This window comes from Urocitellus parryii, chromosome X (assembly GCF_045843805.1).
Source record: "Urocitellus parryii isolate mUroPar1 chromosome X, mUroPar1.hap1, whole genome shotgun sequence".
Classification (NCBI taxonomy): domain Eukaryota; kingdom Metazoa; phylum Chordata; class Mammalia; order Rodentia; family Sciuridae; genus Urocitellus; species Urocitellus parryii.
The window spans coordinates 88,062,733-88,081,015 of record NC_135547.1 but is presented as its reverse complement, the minus strand read 5'-3'; the positions used below and the strand labels follow the sequence as shown (position 1 = coordinate 88,081,015).

The 18,283-nt window shown below is 43.2% G+C and overlaps 1 pseudogene; it reads right to left on the bottom strand.

Moving 5' to 3' along the window:
* Positions 1-3,680: 3,680 nt before the first annotated feature.
* On the bottom strand, positions 3,681-11,686 carry LOC113177926 (bone morphogenetic protein 15-like; annotated as a pseudogene).
* Positions 11,687-18,283: the final 6,597 nt, after the last annotated feature.

The window sequence follows — 18,283 nt, the reverse complement described above, 5'->3', positions numbered from 1 at the left end:
TGGCTGTGGGTGACATCCTAAGGTTGAACTGAAGCCATTTGCTCTCTGTCTGTCATTCATGGTCCAAGCTTCACCTTTTGGAATCACACAGAACAAAGACACTTTCTGTCTTTTAGGACAGTCCTTGGGAGAACTAAAAACAAATGTGACCTTTCAAATATGACCTTTTCAAAAGCATTGTTAAACTTGCAAGTGTGATTTCACAGCCAGTGAATCCTCACCACACTAAAATAGAGAGGAAATGGAGATTTATTTTATGAATTCATTTGCTGCAAATCTGGCTGGGAAATATTGCTTTAGAACTGAGGCATCTGCAAGTTTGGAATGATTATCTGACCAAAACCCTAGCACTACTATCTTCTATACTTACTTACTTACTTTCTTTCTCTCTCTCTCTCTCTCTCTCTCTCTCTCTCTCTCTCTCTCTCCCCCCTCCACTACCATGTATGTCTCCTTCCTCTCAGAGGAAGGTTTAAAGTAGAGATCTCTTCAGATTTGAGAAACAATGCTGAGCTAAAGCCATATTTCAAAAAGAAAAGAGAATCCATCACTTCAGTCACAACTTACCCCATTCAACATTCCAGTGTTGCAGTGGGTTTCTTTGCCACTATCACTAAAAGACCTGACAAGAACAATTTTAGAGGAAGAAAAGTTTATTTGGGGGCTCACGGTTTCAGAGGCCTCAGTCTACAGAGAGCCAGCTGTGTTCCTCAGAGCTCAAGGACAGCTGAATATCACCATGAAAGTGTGGCAGAATGAGGTGGCTCAAGACATCACACCAGAAAGCAGAGGAGAGTGAGTTCTGCTCATCAAGGACCAAGTAGATATCCCAAAGGCATGCCCCAGGGACCCACCTCCTCTAGCCACCAGCCTACCAGCCTATGGTTGTCTTTCAGTTAACCCCTAAGGCTCTTCTAACCCAGTCATTTCTCCTCTAAACCCAACATTTCTCTTCTAAATCTCATCTTACACATGAGATTTTGAGGGACACCTGAACTAAACTAACAGCCAGTGATTTCCTTGGGGGTTTTGATGAGTCTGGGCTTAATGGATGATAGGAACAACCAATCAACTGAGTACTCCATAAACAGCTTGTTCCACAGGTATTCAGGACTCAAGGCTGGGAGATCAGGACTTTCTGAAAATCCCAAAGAACCAAGAGACTGAACTCAGGATCTGGTCCTATAACCAAGGTTTGTCTTCAGGCCTGTTATGTATTTGTGCATAATCCAGGCAGACTGGGAGAATGACTGGACTGAAAGCCCATATCTCCTCTCAGTTCAAATTGAAGTACATAGGATTTCACAAACTGCCTTGTTCAGTAACATAGCTGTCACATTCTGTTGAAATTTGCAGCATCCTTTTGAAATGGGCACAAATATTAATCATCTTAATTTATGTACAAAGCATATGCATAAATTAAATTTATTCCAATGAAAAGTTAGTGAACTATGCAAATATTGAATTATTGTATCAGGAAGAACACAAAAATGTCACTGTTGGGTGAGGTATAAAGGTTAGGGGTAGGCCACTTGTCTAGCACGTATGAGTCCCTGAGTTGGATTTCCCACTCTGTAAAAAGTATTGTTAGTGTTCTGTGTTTGTGTTAATGACTTACTAGGTACTGGGGTCTGGCAATAGAGAACAGGGGTATGACACAGGTGAAACCCCTCAAAGTGAGCTCCATCCTTTTCACAATAGACAGTTACACTAGTGTATACTAAGGGAGAGCATGTAATGCTATGTGAACCCAAAGTGGACACCTACCTGAGTCTGGAGGGGCATGGGAGCTACTGAGATGAAAAGAAATCACCTTAGGTGATTTCTAAAGATACAGTGGATAGATGGACAAAGGAATATTAAGGAACAATTCCTTAAAGGGAAGAATAGAATTTATGTATGTATAGACTTGCAAGATATTTACTTGCAGCATATTTAGTCTAGCTAGAACTGTTGAGAAGGAATTGGTAGAAATGAGTTGATTTATGATGGATCAGAAAGATAGGGATTAATATTTGCAAACATATGTACCTACTCTTAATCAACCCCATCCCACTGAGAATGGTACCAATTTATCAAGGAAGAGTTGGGCAGAGGGAAAGACTTACCAAGCTTCCTCAACAGGGCATGTCAATGAGTCCTGTTCACCAGCAGTATGCCTTTAAGAAAGCAGAATTCTGAAGAGCCTGCAGACCTGCCCCATAGGGACTAGAGATGAGATCCTAATCATAGCTAAAAGCCAACAAAGGAAACAAATTCCTTCCACCTGTTCTCCTAATTCCCCAAATATTCATGATCCTCTTCAATAAAAAAAATATATTTTTAAAAATTTTTATTAATGCATTTTAATTATACATTCTTATATTTGTACACATGCACAATATATTTAGACAATTTCATCTTCTCATTTTACATTTCCCTCAATTTATGTGCATCACATTCCCATCCCATCACTTAAATACAGCAAAGGAATATAGAATAGAATCACAGCATAAGCATTGGAGAGCCCACAACAGAGTTCCATTCATCCCCATCTCCCCAAGTCTAATGTCCAGAGCCCAATGGATACATGAAACAGGCAAGCCCAGAATGAAGTCAGCTCCAGGCCTCTGCATGGCTCACTCTCCCCTCCACCACAGTCCTCTCCTCCTGTCCTTCTCCAAACAGGCCTCCTGGTCTCTGAGCCACCAAGGAACTTTCTTTGGGTGTGATTACAGGGCTTTAAATGTTATGTAGAATAAGAAAACATCCTGTGAAACCTACTGCTCCATAGAAAATTTGAAATCTCCCTCATCCTAATCAGCAGTGACAGCTCTTCTCCTCTTTACCACAAATGCTGGTGGTGTTGAAGCAATTGCCATCTCGGACAACTCCATGGTGATGCTTCCCTGTGGGCCTTTTCCCAGATGCAGAGGCTGAGAGGAAAAGCCCTACACGTTTACATGAAGATTCCTATAATGACGGTTACCTACAAAGTTCTCTAGTCTAAGAATTAGAAGGTGGAAAGAGCATAGAAGCAGGCAGCCTGGATAGGAGACATTCATTTCCAGGAGATAGGAGGGGAGGAAGAGGGTACAAAAATCTCAGGCTACTAATACCACTCCAAATCTTCCAGAGCCTTAGAAGCTGAACACTAGCAAAAGTCCACCTTTCCCAGGCTTTGGTGGATACTTTATAAAGTTCTACCAGCTTGGGCCAGTGACTTGAAAACGTCACAATAAAAAATAACAAAATAGAGGCCTGGGGCTGTAGTTCAGTGGCAGAGTGCTTGCCTTGCACATGTGAGGAGGCACTGAGTTCGATCCTCAGCACCACATAAAAATAAACAAATAAAATAAAGACATGTTGTCCATCTATAACTACAAAAAATTAAAAAGACAAAATAGGACATCTTCAAAGGACCATCTTACCCAAGCAGCAAGGGCTCTGACTAGTGGTCAAATTGTACTGACCAATAGTAGTGGTCAGATTTGTTCTAGTGACCAAATTTGACTAGGTCAAATTGGTATCAGCACAGTCTTGTCAACTGAGTAGATTACAAATGGGGGAAGAGACTAAAGTAACAATACTTAGGTCAAGGGATAGGACCTATAGATTTAAGATCACATATATCTTTCACACTGATATTTTCAACCATTCTACAATTACATGGGCAGCCCTAGCTAGCTGTTCCTTCATTATTATCTACATGTGCAAGACTGAGCAATCATATCAGCAAACTCCTTATACAGAATATTTCGTTTCCTCCATCAGAAGGATGCTCATGGGAACACATTTATAAGGCAAACAGGAGGGCCAAGGGACATTCTTGTCCAGCAGCTCACTGACAAGGTTTTGAATGATGGCGTGATTGGGGGAATTGAGACCATAGCGTAGCACCCGAGGACAGGGTCCCTTACAGTAGTTTGGGGTATGGTGACGAGGAGCAATGATCCAATGATCCCTGCCCCGCTGCTGGAAACTGACTTTGAAAGGACCAAGGGAACACTGATTATTGGCAGACTGATTATTTGCAGACCCATAATGTTCCTGGGAAGAGTCAGAAACCCTAGACAGGATGCTGCCTGCTCACCGGACCCTTTTTTGGAAGATTCCCTTTCCAAAAATTCCTCAAGTCCACTGGGAAGTTTAGTCCACTGGCCACTTTTATGAGTGTCATTGAAATAGACTAGCACAAAGGCAGTGTCCAAAGGTGAAGTACCATTCCATTGGATCCCAGGAATCCAATGGAATCCAAAAAAACAAGCTACCTGTTTGCTGCTGACACATGAAGTGGAGTCTTAGGACCCTGTGACTCTTGTGATTCCAGAGTGTCTGTTGAATGTGTTGTGTGATGTCCATCTCTGTCCAAGCTTTAGACAGAGAAGGCTTTGAGGAATTTCCTCCTGATGGAAAGTGGTTGGTTGGGCTTTGTGGGGCCCAGGGCTCCACATGGCAGGATAAATGACAGTGAGCTAGGTGGAGTTGTTGACATAAACCACAGTGGCTCTGACCAGTTGGTACACTTCCCGTTTTGGTGTGAGAGGAAAGCCCAGGAACCTGCACACATAAGGCAGAACAGGGTCAGGGGATTAATGTCTTGCCTGAATACTGAGTCTGAAAATCCTTCACAAAACTGTTCAAGATAAGCACAGCTGTTATCAGCCCTAAAATTAACTCAAAGTAATAATATCTATCATTTGTTGAACACTTATGAATGTACAAGATGCTTTATATTTATAAACTCTTGAATCCTCAATAGTCTTATGAGATACTTATTATTCCCATTTTGCAGACAAGGAAATTGAGGCTCATAGAAGCTATGTCAAAGGACACACACCCAAGTGCTGGATGTATCTCATTGGTGAGAGCACTTTTGCCTAGCATATGTAAGGTCCTGGGTTCACACAGCCAGCATGTGGTAAAGTTAAAATTTGAACTCAAGCTGGTTTCCATTAAGAAAAGAAACTATACCAGTGGTGAAGAAGTTGGTCAGGGGAGGGAGGAGGTAAGGGAAAAGGAAGTACTGTGAATTAAATTGATCAAATTATGTTATGTCCCTGTACAAATATGTCATGATGAATCTATTATGTATAATTATAATGCACCAATAAAATTAAAAATAAAACACTAAAGAAACTAATTTGTCTCACTTTTAGATCACTTTACACTTCTAGACTGAGGGGAAAACCTCAAGCATACAAGAGTTTAGAAGATCAATTATATTATTGACTACTAAAGATGACTAAAGTCATGTTGAAACATACATGGATTAGGGTCCTTATTTCAGAGAGAACATGTGGCCTTTGGTTTCTTGGGATTGTCTCTGATTTGTGGATGCTAACCCACAGGGAGGTTGGGGAGGGGACAATAGAAATCTATTGGATTAGACAAAGGGGGAGGAAGGGAAGGAGAGGAATAGGAGAGACAGCAGAAAGTTGGTCATAACTGTCCTAGCCTTGCATTTGTATACATGACCAGGAAAACTCCACATCATGTGCAACCACAAGAGTGGGAACCCAAATAGAATAAGTTGTACTTCATGTATGTATATTCTGCCAAAACACAGTCTACTGTCATGTATAACTAAAAATAATAAAAATGTTTAAAATATTTTTAAGAGTCCTTATTTCATATCACTATACAGATGCAGGTTTGGGGCAACAATTCGATATTGGGTGCTATTTTGTCATTGTTTTAAATCCAGGACCTAGGCACCACAAAATAATTATATCACTAGTGGGGACACCTATTTTTGCCATTTCTGTCTTCCAACAACTTCAAGAATTGCTTCTTGGGCTGGGGCTGTAGCTCAGTGGCAGAGTGCTCACCTAGCATGTGTGAGGTACTGGGTTCGATCCTCAGCACCACATAAAAATAAAATAAAGGCATTCTGTCCATCTACAACTACAAAAAGTTTTTTTTAATTGCTTCTTAAGTATCTTTTGGCCATTTCTCCTTTAACTCCCCATTTATCTCTTTTCCAATCCTTTCTAGAAATGGCTCTCCATTCACCCCATTCATTTTACCAACACTTCTCTAAATACCATCTCAATAAGGCCTTGATCACCGATATTTTGTTTGTTGGAAAGTCTATTAAAAACCACATGCCCCTTAACAATTGAGAGATTTAATCCAAACTGTTGTGCTGACACCCAGTGGCCAAAGGGTAGGAAGGCTGGGCCTGCAGAGTTCCCAACTTGTGCTCCCCCTCCTGGTAAAGGTCAAGAGCAAAGACTACAAAACCAGTCATCTCAGGAAAAGGTCTTCTCTCTCTCCTTTACAAATATCTGAGTAAGTATTTCCATGTTAATTTATATATTATTCACTAACCTTCCTCCTCCACTGAATCCACAAGTCTGGGGTTGTAATAGTGCTGGGAATTTAACATAACTCTTTAATATTTTGATGTTCCAGAATACTTTTAAAAGTTTGGATTCTAACTCATGCTTAACACACCCTCAGGATTGGGGCACTCGCTAGCCCTCATTCACACAGGCCCAAGCCAGGCGTGTATTTGCTTTCTTAAGTTATTCCACACTCCCATCTTACAATAATCTTTCCAAGAGGCCCACCCATACACCTGCTCCACCCTGCCTGAAAAGGGACCCAACCCAAACTCTGGCAGGCTGTCTAGTGAGGAACTGCCCTTTCCTTTTAGACCTTGACCTCACAAGTTTCCTGAAGCAGGGTGGGGTTGCTGAGGCTTGGAGCCAGGAAGGGTCTGCTCAGAACTTTTCAGGGAAAGGAATGACTCATACATCCTGTGTGACTGAACCTGTCATCTGCTTCTGGATCCTTTCCAGAGTCCCTAAGATCCCAGTATGCTTCCTAGTCGGCCCGGGGATATGTGCCTAATTGTAGGCATCCTCCTTTTCAGCCTCATGTCATCAGTGCAAACTTGATTTGGTCTGCTTTGTGCTGCAGTTAGAAATGGAATCTGGGGCCCTCCTCGGGGCCTCCAAGACCCCACCTCTCACCAGCCTCATATCCTGCCATTCTCTGCATGCTCTCTAGACTCAGCCACAAATAGGACATTCTTCCCTCTAGGCCTTTGCACACATTGTTCCTTAAACCCAAATCAGGTGTCTCTCCACTCTTCTCATGTCTCCCTTCTTAATAGGCCTCAGCTCAAATGTTACCTCTTCAAAGGTACCTTCGCATAACCCCATGGAAAGAGATGACTCCACTGCTATTCTCAATCATAATCGATTTGCCACAATTTGCGACTTAACTGTTTGCACATTTATCTCCCCATCAGAGAACATGCTCCAAGCCAGTAGCTGTCAGATCGGGCGAGTTGGGCAGCAACCAAAGGAGGCAGATTTAAAAGGGCCACCGAATGAGGCTTTATTGAGATATCACTCCCAGGCAGACTCGATCAGACCCACAGAATGGACAGGAGAAGGGTCTGAGGAGAAACCGCGTGGAAGCTCAACCAGACTGGACTTTTATGGGGCTTACAGCAGGAAGGGAAGGGCTTGGGACAGGGAAAGGTGTTTTTAGGGTCCCTTGTCCTTTTGGAGTTGGTCAGGGGAGATAGCTGAACTCCAGGATTGGCCAGGGAGTCCTGCTGATTAACAGGCATTAGTCAGGAGATCTCGCTGATCCACAGGCATTTCCACTGGCACCTGATTGATGTTCCTTTCCTGCGTGGCTGCTTTGTTCTAAGTTGCCACCAAGTCGCCACCACCGACCTAACAGTAGCTTTGCCTGTCTTAATCACATTTGCATGCTCAGCCCTATTTATTCAGTAGGTGCTGAATAAATATTTGTTGAATGAATTTCCACCCACACCAAGTTATTTTCTCTTTCCTAATCAGGACGAACTATTCTGCCAATGTAATCGGCTCCTTACTCCTACTTTCCCAAGTTCCAGCTTAAATATTACCTTCTCAATGAGGCCCTCCAACATTGTCTCTGCTTTCCTTTCTCTGCTCCAAACAGTGAGACATTTGTGTGTGTGTGTGTGTGTGGTGCTGGGCATTGAACCCAGGGCATTATGCATGTGAGGCAAGCACTCTACCAACTGCATTATATCCCCAGGCCTGAGCCATTTCTTCTCTGGAATCCTGGGATCCCAATTGCTTATCCTCTAAGCACTTGTAACATTATCTACCTATTCTACTATACTAGTGTAAAGATGGCCTTAGGCCTTAGCCTAAGCAACTCCATTTTAAAACTCCAGTTTGAAACCTGCAGTCTCATCAGGCATACCTACAGAGCCTTCCAGTATAGCCCTCAGGCACAAACAAGTCATTTCTCCCCACCCTGAGAAGCTCAGAGTGAAGTCTCTGTCATGTTGTCCTCACCTCAATAAGGGGGAGTGGCAAGAAAATCAGGATAGGGACCACAGACCAGATGCTTTATGCAAATGACTGATAGGGATTGAAAGGGTGGTCAGAAGCCCCAAAATTTAGTATAAATGATGGAGCAAATGAACTGACATTAAGCCAGCCCACACTGATGCCCTCCCACTGGAGAGCCTGATGAGAACCTGGACTGACATCCCACCTCTTTTCATGGATTGCCTGATCTTCTGCCTCTTCCTCACCACTCTCAGACTCTACAGCCACATCTTGACCCTGGTGAGAGCTGCAACTTCTCCCTAGGACTCTCCTAAACTGGCTGTCAGCTCCACCCCAGGAGAAGCCTGCCTTGGTTCCTGATCTGATCACCACGGTCTGAGTGAGTATGTGTCCACTGGTCTTAAAGCCTAAGGTTTGAGACTTTTGATCTGATACTTGAGCTTAGTGTCAGGTCGGTGGCGGTGACTTAGAACAAAGCACCAAGTAGCCTGAGCATGGGAAAGAAATATCAATGAGGCACCGACGGATACGCCTGTCAATAAGTGGGATCTCCTGGCTAATGGCTGTCAATCAGCAGGGTCTCCTGACCAATCCTGGTCTCAGCCAGCTCCCCAGACCAACTCCAGTAGGAAAAGGGACTCTAAAAACACCTTTTCCTGTCGCAAGCCCTTCCCATCCTGCCATAAGCCACATAAAATTCCAGTCCTGAAGAGCCCCCATGTGGTTTCTCCTCAGACCCTTCTCCTGTCTACTCTGTCAGTCTGATGAGTCCCACATGGGAGTGAGTCTCAATAGAGCCTCGTTCAGCAGCCTTTTAAATCTGCCTCCTTTGTTCGCTGCCCAGTTGCCTGACCTCACATCTGGTGCCGAAACCTGGGAGGGATTTTCAGGCTTCTGCCTCAGGGGATTGAAGTCCATCCCTTCCCCCTTCAAATGAACCAGGAAAATTCCTAAGCTGCTCTTTCCCTCTCTCTTCATCTGGGCCAACAGAGTTGGGTAAGTTCCCTTGTTCTCCTGACCTTACAGCCCCTTTCCATGTGTGGGGTCTATCCATAAGTCACACGCATGCCATAGACACTACCCATTCCGTTCAAGTCTCCGGGAGTCATCCCAGTCCTCTTGCAAGCCCCTCCATCCGTTTGGGCCCCCAAGTGGGTTGCTGGGACACCTCACCCCTGCCTGGCCCTTATCCATTCCTCAGGTGAGCACAAGCAAAATTTGGGACACATTTTTCTGCTCTCACTCACCCCTGAGGGTGCCGGAAGGTCATGGGAAACACGGAATCCTCTCCTTAGACCCCAAAAGTACAACGGGTCACAATGGCCCCCAGAAGGAACTTTGATTTTAAACCCTCACTGAATTGGACAATTTCTGTCACCAGACAGGGAAGTGGGCAAAAAATGTTCAAGCTTTGAGATTGGCTCCCATCCTTCCCTCTGCTCTCCGCTCCCATCCTCCTCTCTGTTCTGTTCTACTGCTAAAGTTTTCCTTGCTGGGGAACCACTTTCCCATTCTACTTTTTCTTCCTCTTTCTCAGATACCCAAGCTTCTCTCAGCCTTACCTTGCAGTCCTCCCCCTGCCAGCGGTATGGCATCTGCTACCACCGCTGCTGCGGTCATGTCTGCGCGCTTCCTGTCTGCCACCCAGGTTCTATCAGGCAGGCAGAAGGGGTCCCACCTTGCTGCGAATTGAGCATGATGGGGACAAAGAAAATCTCAAAGCATATTTGGTGCCAAAATCTCAAAGTAGCAGCATGGCCCAAATAGGAGAACTTCCTGGCCAGTTGGGATACTGCATTTAAAGATTTTAAAAGTTATAGACAGATTTTAGGATCAGACTTGAGCTCAAATTCCGTCTCTGCCACCCACTGTGTGACATTTGCCAGTTGCTTTCTCTCTCCATGCCATAGTTCTCTTCTCTCTAAAATGGTCAATTGCCCCACAACTACAAGTGGTACTGGCTGTCATTGATTAAATACTGTCACAGATGCTCGCCTATCCTCAGTGTTAGGTTTTTTCATCCTTTCTGAGGCCTTGTAAGTCTCCCCAACACAGCATCCTGTACTATTTGCCTTCTAAGAGCAAACCACCACATAAACAGCCCTCCACAAAAATGCAGCTCAATTACAGTCTTCAGAGATAACAAGCAATAAGATATTATGAAGGAAAGTGGCTAACACATTACTCAGTTGCTGTGGGGAATGGAAAAGATTTTTCAGAAGGCCCCAAGCTAATCTGTTCTGAAGCTGGGGCCCTAAAGGAAAATAGGCTCAGAGCCAGCTTTCCTGAGCTTGCCGTCCTTTCAAAACCAGGGCAGGGTGGTACATATCTGGAATCCCAGTGACCCAAGAGGCAGAGGCAGGAGGATCACAAGTTTGAGGCCAGCCCCAGCTACTTAGCGAGACCCTCAGCAAATTAGTGAATCCCTTTCTCAAAATTTAAAAATCAGCCAGGTGTGGTAGTGCATGCCTGTCATTGCAGCAGCTCCAGAGCCTGGGGCTGGAGGACTGCAAGTTCAAAGCCAGCTCCAGCAACTTAGCAAGGCCCTAAGCAAATCAGCGAGACCCTGTCTCTAAATAAAGTATGAAAAACGGCTGGGGATGTGGCTCAATGGTTAAGCACCCCTAGGTTCAATCCCCAGTACCAATAAACAAACTAATTAATTAAAAAAATAAATGAAAGGGACTGGGGCTGGGCATGGTGTGCACACTTGTAAACCCAGCAGTTAGGGAGGCTGAGGCAGGAGGATGGCAAGTTCAATGCCAGCAATGGCAAGGTGCTGAGCAACTCAGTGAGACCCTGTCTCTAAAGTAAATACAAAATAGGGCTGGGGATGGGGCTCAGAGTTCAGTCCCTGGTAGCCCCCACCACCCAAAAAGGGTTGGAGACTGATTTGGTTGTAGAGCACCCTGGGGTTCAAACTCCAGCAACAAAACCAAAAACAAAGAAAATGAAGCCATGCCTACGTGCACCAGGCAATGAGGCCTGACAGTAAACCCACACATTGCTTGTTCTCTACACTCTTCTGTTCTTCTCCCAACTCTAGGGTGGAATGGGGACACGAGAACTCACCTCTTCTAGGCCTTGCTACACGGGCCAAAGGCCTCACCAGCCTCACCATGGTGGCTCCGATGGTGCGATCTTCCTAGGCTGTCCATGGGGGTCAGCTGAACACTGGTCCAACTCCAGCATGTACTGTAGCGCATGCCCTTGGAGCTGTGGCTGCCTCTGCTGCTTGCCTGCTGCTTCTTCTATCAGCTCCCGAAACAGTGGCAAGGTAGGGGTTTCCGTGGGCAGGGGGGTGACAGAGGGATGGTCTCCCTTTTCCTTTGGACCCCATGCTCCATTGAAAGCACCAGTCCCCAAAGAAGTATTCTCAGAGTGCTGGGGAGGACCATCTTGAAAGGCTTGGTGTTCAGCCAAGAGTTCCAGACCAAGCCCAAAGGGTGTCACTCTGATCCCTTTGTTTCACTCAAGGAACCACAACCAGGCTCCAGGACCAAGGATGGGACCAGGAATGAAAGAAAGGCAGGCCCTATATTGCTTCCCAAGATGACCTCCTAGGCCAAAGTCGGTCTCCTAACTTGACCTCTCAGCATCAAAATGAGCAGAAAGAGGAGGTGGGGCAAGGCAGCATGCCCGTCCCACTCTCTTTTTAAGAGGCCAAAGTCAAGGAGCAGGACGGCCTCCCTCACCCATCCAGAAGGAGAAAGAAAGGAGAAGGGACCCGCTCTGCCTCACAGCTGTGGGAAAGGCCATCCCTCAATCAGACCTTAAAGGGCCAGAGTCCTCCTGCTTCCACCTCACTCCCATGCCTCTGAAGGCAGCATTTCCCAAATGTGCCCTCTGCTGACTCAAAGAGAAAATATCTGAGATGACTGTTAAGAATGCACACTCCTGGGTCCAGACTCAAATGTGGACACTCTAGCGGGAGTAGGTTGAGTGAGTTTTCTGAGGATTTTCTAGGGCTACTCCGATGTGGAAATCACTGTCATTACGGCTGCTGGGGCTTAAAGAAGATGACTTTCCAGGGGTTCTCAATCCTGACTGTAAACTGGAATCACCAGGGGAGCTTCAACTATTCTGGATGTTTGGTATCATCCCCAGCCATCCTGACATAATGCGTCCAAGGTGTTACAGGGATTTTGGATTGTTTTCTAAATTTGCAGGTGATTTGAGAACTCCAACTTTGAATTTTCTGGTTTACCATGAGAAGTGTTGAATGGGCTTCATCAGAGAAACCTGAGGGAGTGAAAGATGAATCTGTGGGAGTTCTTCTACTCTAACCACTTTAATAGGATCCTCCAGGGCTGGGCCTGTGGTTGAGGCTGCCCCAGGCCAAGATTCTGCAGATAGATGGTAGGTATAGACTTGACATTGCCCAAGTTTGTTGGAGCTCTGGAGAGAAGGTAAAATGGGGGATCAAGACTGGGTTTTAAGAGATGATGGGTCTGGCCTGATTTGTGGGAGGCCTTTACCTCCTAACAAGAATATCTATGGACAGGCAACATGCTTATGGAACAGCATAGACTTTGGAGATTTTTGTATTTTTTGTGATGGTGGAAGTCACGTGGTCATTTGTTGTTGTTTTAGTACTGGGGATGAACCTGGGGTGCTTAACCACTGAGCCACATCCCCAGCCCTTTTTATTTTGAGACAGGGCCTCACTAAGTTACTGAGGCTGGATCTAAACTTGAGATCCTCCTGCCTCAGCCTACTGGGCCACTGGGATTACCAGGCATGGAGGTTTTGTTTTGTTTTTACAGACCAGAGGTCTTATTTTTTACACCTATTATGCCATGCTTCATAGGGAATAGGTTCCAGAAGTTCAGTCTCTTTCCATTATTTCTCCCAAAGTGTGCTGCTGTGGGTGGAGCATGCTGGCATTCAGTTAACATCGGGTACTCTTTGGCTTCCTTCTTTTCCTCATCATTTTCCTTGATGCCTTTCAGGAAGGTATCTTGGCTTTCAGGTTGCTCAATACACACATTAATTCTCTGGCAAAAATCTTGCCCTTGTTTGTTTGTAGCAATGCCAACAGCATTCTGGTTAACATAATAGACCTCCAGTTCTGCCTTGGTAACATTTGTGGGGCATCCCTTTTTAAACAGCACCAATTCTATTGATGTTTACATATCACCTTTATTTTAGAGTCACATGTACGTGGCTAAAGGAACAAGTCTGCATTGGTGGGTGGTTGGTACCAGGGATTGAGCTCAGGGGCACTGGACCACTGAGCCACATCCCCAGCCCTATTTTGTATTTTATTTAAAGACAGGATCTCACTGAGTTCCTTAGCATCTCGCTTTTGCTGAGGCTGGCTTTGAACTTGCGGTCCTCCTGCCTCAGCCTCCCGAGCTGCTGGAATTACAGGCATGTGCCACCGCACCTGACAAGTCTGCATTTTCTAAAAGGTCTAGAGAACACACATCCATTAGGTGCCTCTCCTCTTCCCCTTTACATTCATCATTTTGGCAGATCACTGCAAGATGGCAGTTCTGGCATCCCTCTCTTGTTCCAGTTTTTGGAGGGAATGCTTTAAATTATTCTCCATTTAGAATGATGTTGGCCTGGGAATTAGCATATATAGCTTTTACAATGTTGAGATATGTTCCTGTTATCCCTAGTTTTTCTAGTGTTTTGAACAAGAAGGGGTGCTGTATTTTGTCAAATGCTTTTTCTGCATCTATCGAGATGATCATATGGTTCTTTATGTCTATCGATGTGATGAATTACATTTATTGATTTCCATATGCTGAACCAACCTTGCATCCCTGGGATGAACCCCACTTGATCATGGTGCACTATCTTTTTGATACATTTTTGTATTTGATTTACCAGAATTTTATTGAGAATTTTTGCTTCCATGTTCATTAGAGATATTGGTCTGAAGTTTTCTTTCTTTGATGTGTCTTTGCCTGATTTTGGAATCAGGGTGATATTGGCCTCATAGAATGAGTTTGGAAGTGCTGCCTCTTTTTATTTTTCACAAAATAATTTGAAGAGTATAGGTATTAGTTCTTCTTTATAGGTGTTGTAGAATTCAGCTGTGTATCCATGTAGTCCAGGGCTTTTCTTGGTTGGTGGGTTTCAGAAGATGTCTTCTAGAATCACCAGATAGTGTCTTCTAGTCACCCAGAATTATTGTGTTCTATTTGACTCTTGAACTTGAGAAGAGTTGGTTTGATGAACATAGATGCTCCATTGTTTGGGTAATATAAATTTTTATTGTTATGTCTTATTGATGAATGGTTCCTTTAAGAATATGAAATATTCTTTTTGATTAAATTTGTTTTGAATCTACTTTATTTAATATGAAGATGGAAACCCCTGCTTCCTTCTGCAGCCCATGTGAGTGCATGATTTTTCCCAACCTTTCACCTTCAGTCTATGGATGCCCTTCCCTATGAGATGAGCCTCTTAGAGGCAGCATATTGTTGGATCTTTTTTTTAAGTCCAATCTGCCAGACTATGTCTTTTGATTGGTGAGTTTAGGCCATTAACATTCAGAGCTATTAATGAGACATGATTTGTATTTCCAGCCATTTTTGTTTATTTTTGGTGTTTAACATGACTTGGTTTATCCTTTGATTAGCTTTTCCTTTAGTGAAATACCTCCTTTTGCTGATTTTCATTGTTGTGTTTCAATTCCTCTTCATGGAATATTTTGCTGAGGATGTTCTGTAGTGCAGGCTTTCTAGTTGTAAATTCTTTTAACTTTTGTTTATCATGGAAGGTTTTTATTTCATCATCAAATCTAAAGTTTAATTTTGCTGGATATAAGATTCTTGGTTGGCATCCATTTTCTTTCAAAGCTTGATATATGTTGTTCCAGTAACTTCTAGTTTTCAGGGTCTGGGTTGAAAAATCTGCATATAATCTAATTGATCTCCCCTTATATGTAATCTGATTCCTTTCTCTCATGGTTTTTAATATTCTCTTCTTATTCTGTATGTTAGGCATTTTCATTATACTATGCCTTGGTGTGGATCTATTGTAATTTTGTACACTTGGAGTCCTGTAAGACTCTTGAATTTGGTTTTCCAATTCATTCTTCATGTGTGGAAAATTTTCTGATATTATTTCATTGAACAAATTGCTCAATACTTTGGTTTGGAACTCTATGCCTTCCTCTATCTCAGCAGCTTTTAAATTTCATCTTTTTATGCTATCCCATATTTGTTGAATGTTCTGCTCATGGTTTCTTACCATTTTCACTGTGTGGTCTACCTTCTTTTCAAGACTATATATTTTATCTTCATTGTCTGAGATCTTGTCTTCCAAGTGGTCTAATCTGTTGGTGATTCCTTAAATTAAACTTTTAATTTGGTTTATTGTTTCTTTCATTTCAAGGATTTCCATTTTGTTTCTTTGGAACTTCTATCTCCCTATTGAAATAATCTTTTGCTTCCTATATTTGTTTATGTATCTCTTTGTCAAAATGATCTTTTGCTGCCTGTATTAGCTTTCTTATAACATCCTTTAATTCACAGAACATTTTAATTATGAACATCCTGAACTCGTTCTCTGTCATTTCTTCTGTTGTGCTGGCCATGGATTCTAATAATGTGGTATCTTGGTTTGTTTGGGCACTTTCTTCCCTTGTCTTTTCATATTGCTTGTGTATCTTCCCCTCTAGCACTGTGGATCTGAGGTGTTACCGTTTTTACCCTATAGGATTATAGTGCCCCTGTAGGATTCCAATACCTGTCCTTTGAGGACAATGTTAGCAGAACCCAATATACACCCTAAAAACAAATGTTTGCTATTAAGACTTTTACAGTTTGGTCACAATGTACAGAAATGGTGAATTCAATTATTATCTACAATATACTCTGTAGGCTTGTAAAAGGGTTTACAATTTCTGATGGTGGACAAAGAACTGGGAGTGAAGGAGTAGGATGATATGCTGAACAGATAGGAGGTGAGGATATAGAGTTATTATATCTTAGGAAGTGTGAAAGAAATCTAAAGAGGAAGATTAGTAGCAGGAGAAGAAAGAGGAAGTAATTTGGGGTAGACAAGTAAGTAGAAAGACACACATATATATTAAGAAAAATAAAAAAGGTTAAAATAGTGAAAATTAGTGCAAAAAAAGGGAAAACAAACAAAAAATAACTACAACACAACTGTAATATTCTATTCAGATGTCCCAGTCCTCACAATCCTAATTCATGCAAAGTACTTGGTTCAATATGTTGGGGAAGTGAGGGTGGGAAAATAGAGGGAGAAGAAAAAAAAATTTAGGGCAGAAACAGGGATTGATTTGGTGGAGATCAGTAACTTTCCTGCTTCCCTTCTCATCCAATAGGTGGGGTCATCTGTTGTTAGCTGTATCTCCACCCTTAGGATGGTGAAGGTAACCAGGGTGTCACTGTGCTGGGCTAGTGGCTGCTGGGGAGACGGGGGAAATTAGAAACTGGGTACCTGGCCAGCCAGAGTTCTAAACTTGCAGTTGCCTTCACTGAAGATGGTGATGAGTGAGACTATAGCTCTGGAGCTAGAATCCTAAGTTTAAATTCCAGCTCCACCATTTGTTAGCTTGACCTTGGGCAATTCACTCAATTTTTGTGCTCCAGTTTCTTCATCAGTAAAGTAGAAATCATAGTCTAACTCCATTTCAATTATCTAACAGGTAAAATGAGATTTTTGTGGGGATTAACTAAGTTAATTCATATACAGCACTCAAAAGAGTGCTTGGCATAACGTAGGTACTAGATGTAGGTTAGTTATGATTACATTTGATCCAAGCTGCACATCCCACAAAGCTAAGCCTCAGCCTGATGCGACAGTTCCAGCCTTGTGAGCTGTGGAGGGGCAGCCAAGAGGCTCTTCTGTCCTCAGTATCCACACCATTCCTCCTTTCTCTCTGAACCCCTTCTCTGACTCTCTGACATTCCTTTGTCATTTGACCTCTGCCTTTTACCCACTTAAGCATCCCATCTTTCTATTCAACATAAATGATAAAATAATAGGTTGTCAGGACAACTAATGAGGGGTCGGTCTGTAGGGTTTTGAGCATGATTTTTGTCCATTTCAGTGGTTTTGAATAGGGGTTGCATCTGTCAGGAATATTTCCCTTTAAGTAGCCATGTCTTTAAGTAGCAAGCATCTAAAACAGGATCAAAGCAAGTACAAAGATAAAACATATCACACAGAAAAGAGCAGGATTTGGGTTTAATTCCTGGTTCTACTGAGACCAGAGATGATACCGGTGTTGAAAATCACATCTGGATCCCATTCCCTGGTGTGGAAGATTGAGCACCTGAGAAATGCTGAGCCAAGAGTAAAAAGTTTTATTTAAAGGATAGAACATCCTCTGCAGAGGAGAAGGTACAAATTGGTGCCTGAGGGAATGGAGGTGTCCTGGCCCTTTTATAGATTTTAGATTTCCTTTATTCTCATCCTCCTCTGCATCCTGCCATGGGACCCCAAAGGTGGAGTGATCCAAGGTTCAAAGGAAGCCACCAAGGGGTACAGGCAGGAAGGGACCACCCAGGGGCTACTCATTAACAACCCCTTGCTGGGAGGAACAATTCCCTGGAGGCAGGTAACTTTGGCTACAGATTGGAGGAGGGGGAAGCGCTCTGGAAGTATTAGCATTTTATTTCCTTTGAATCAGCCCCCATCTTCCTGATCCAATCATTTGTTATCTACACTGACTGTTCTTTGGCCCCAGCCTCATTACCATTTTGGGACTGTTGATTTGGGTTTTAATTCCTGGTTCTACCATTTTGAGACTGTTGCTTAACTTTTTTATATCTCCATTTTCTTAACTATGAATTGGGTATGTTCCTTACTTTCCAGGATTATGATGATATCCAAATGAAGTAATGTATATAATGTGTCTCGCATCTAGATAATCTTCAATGAGTGGTGTTAGCTTTTCATCACTGTAACCAAAACACCTGTCAAAAACAACTTAAAGAAGAGATTTATTTTGACTCATAGTTTCAGAAATTTCAGTCAATTCCATTGCTGTGGGCCTAAGGTGA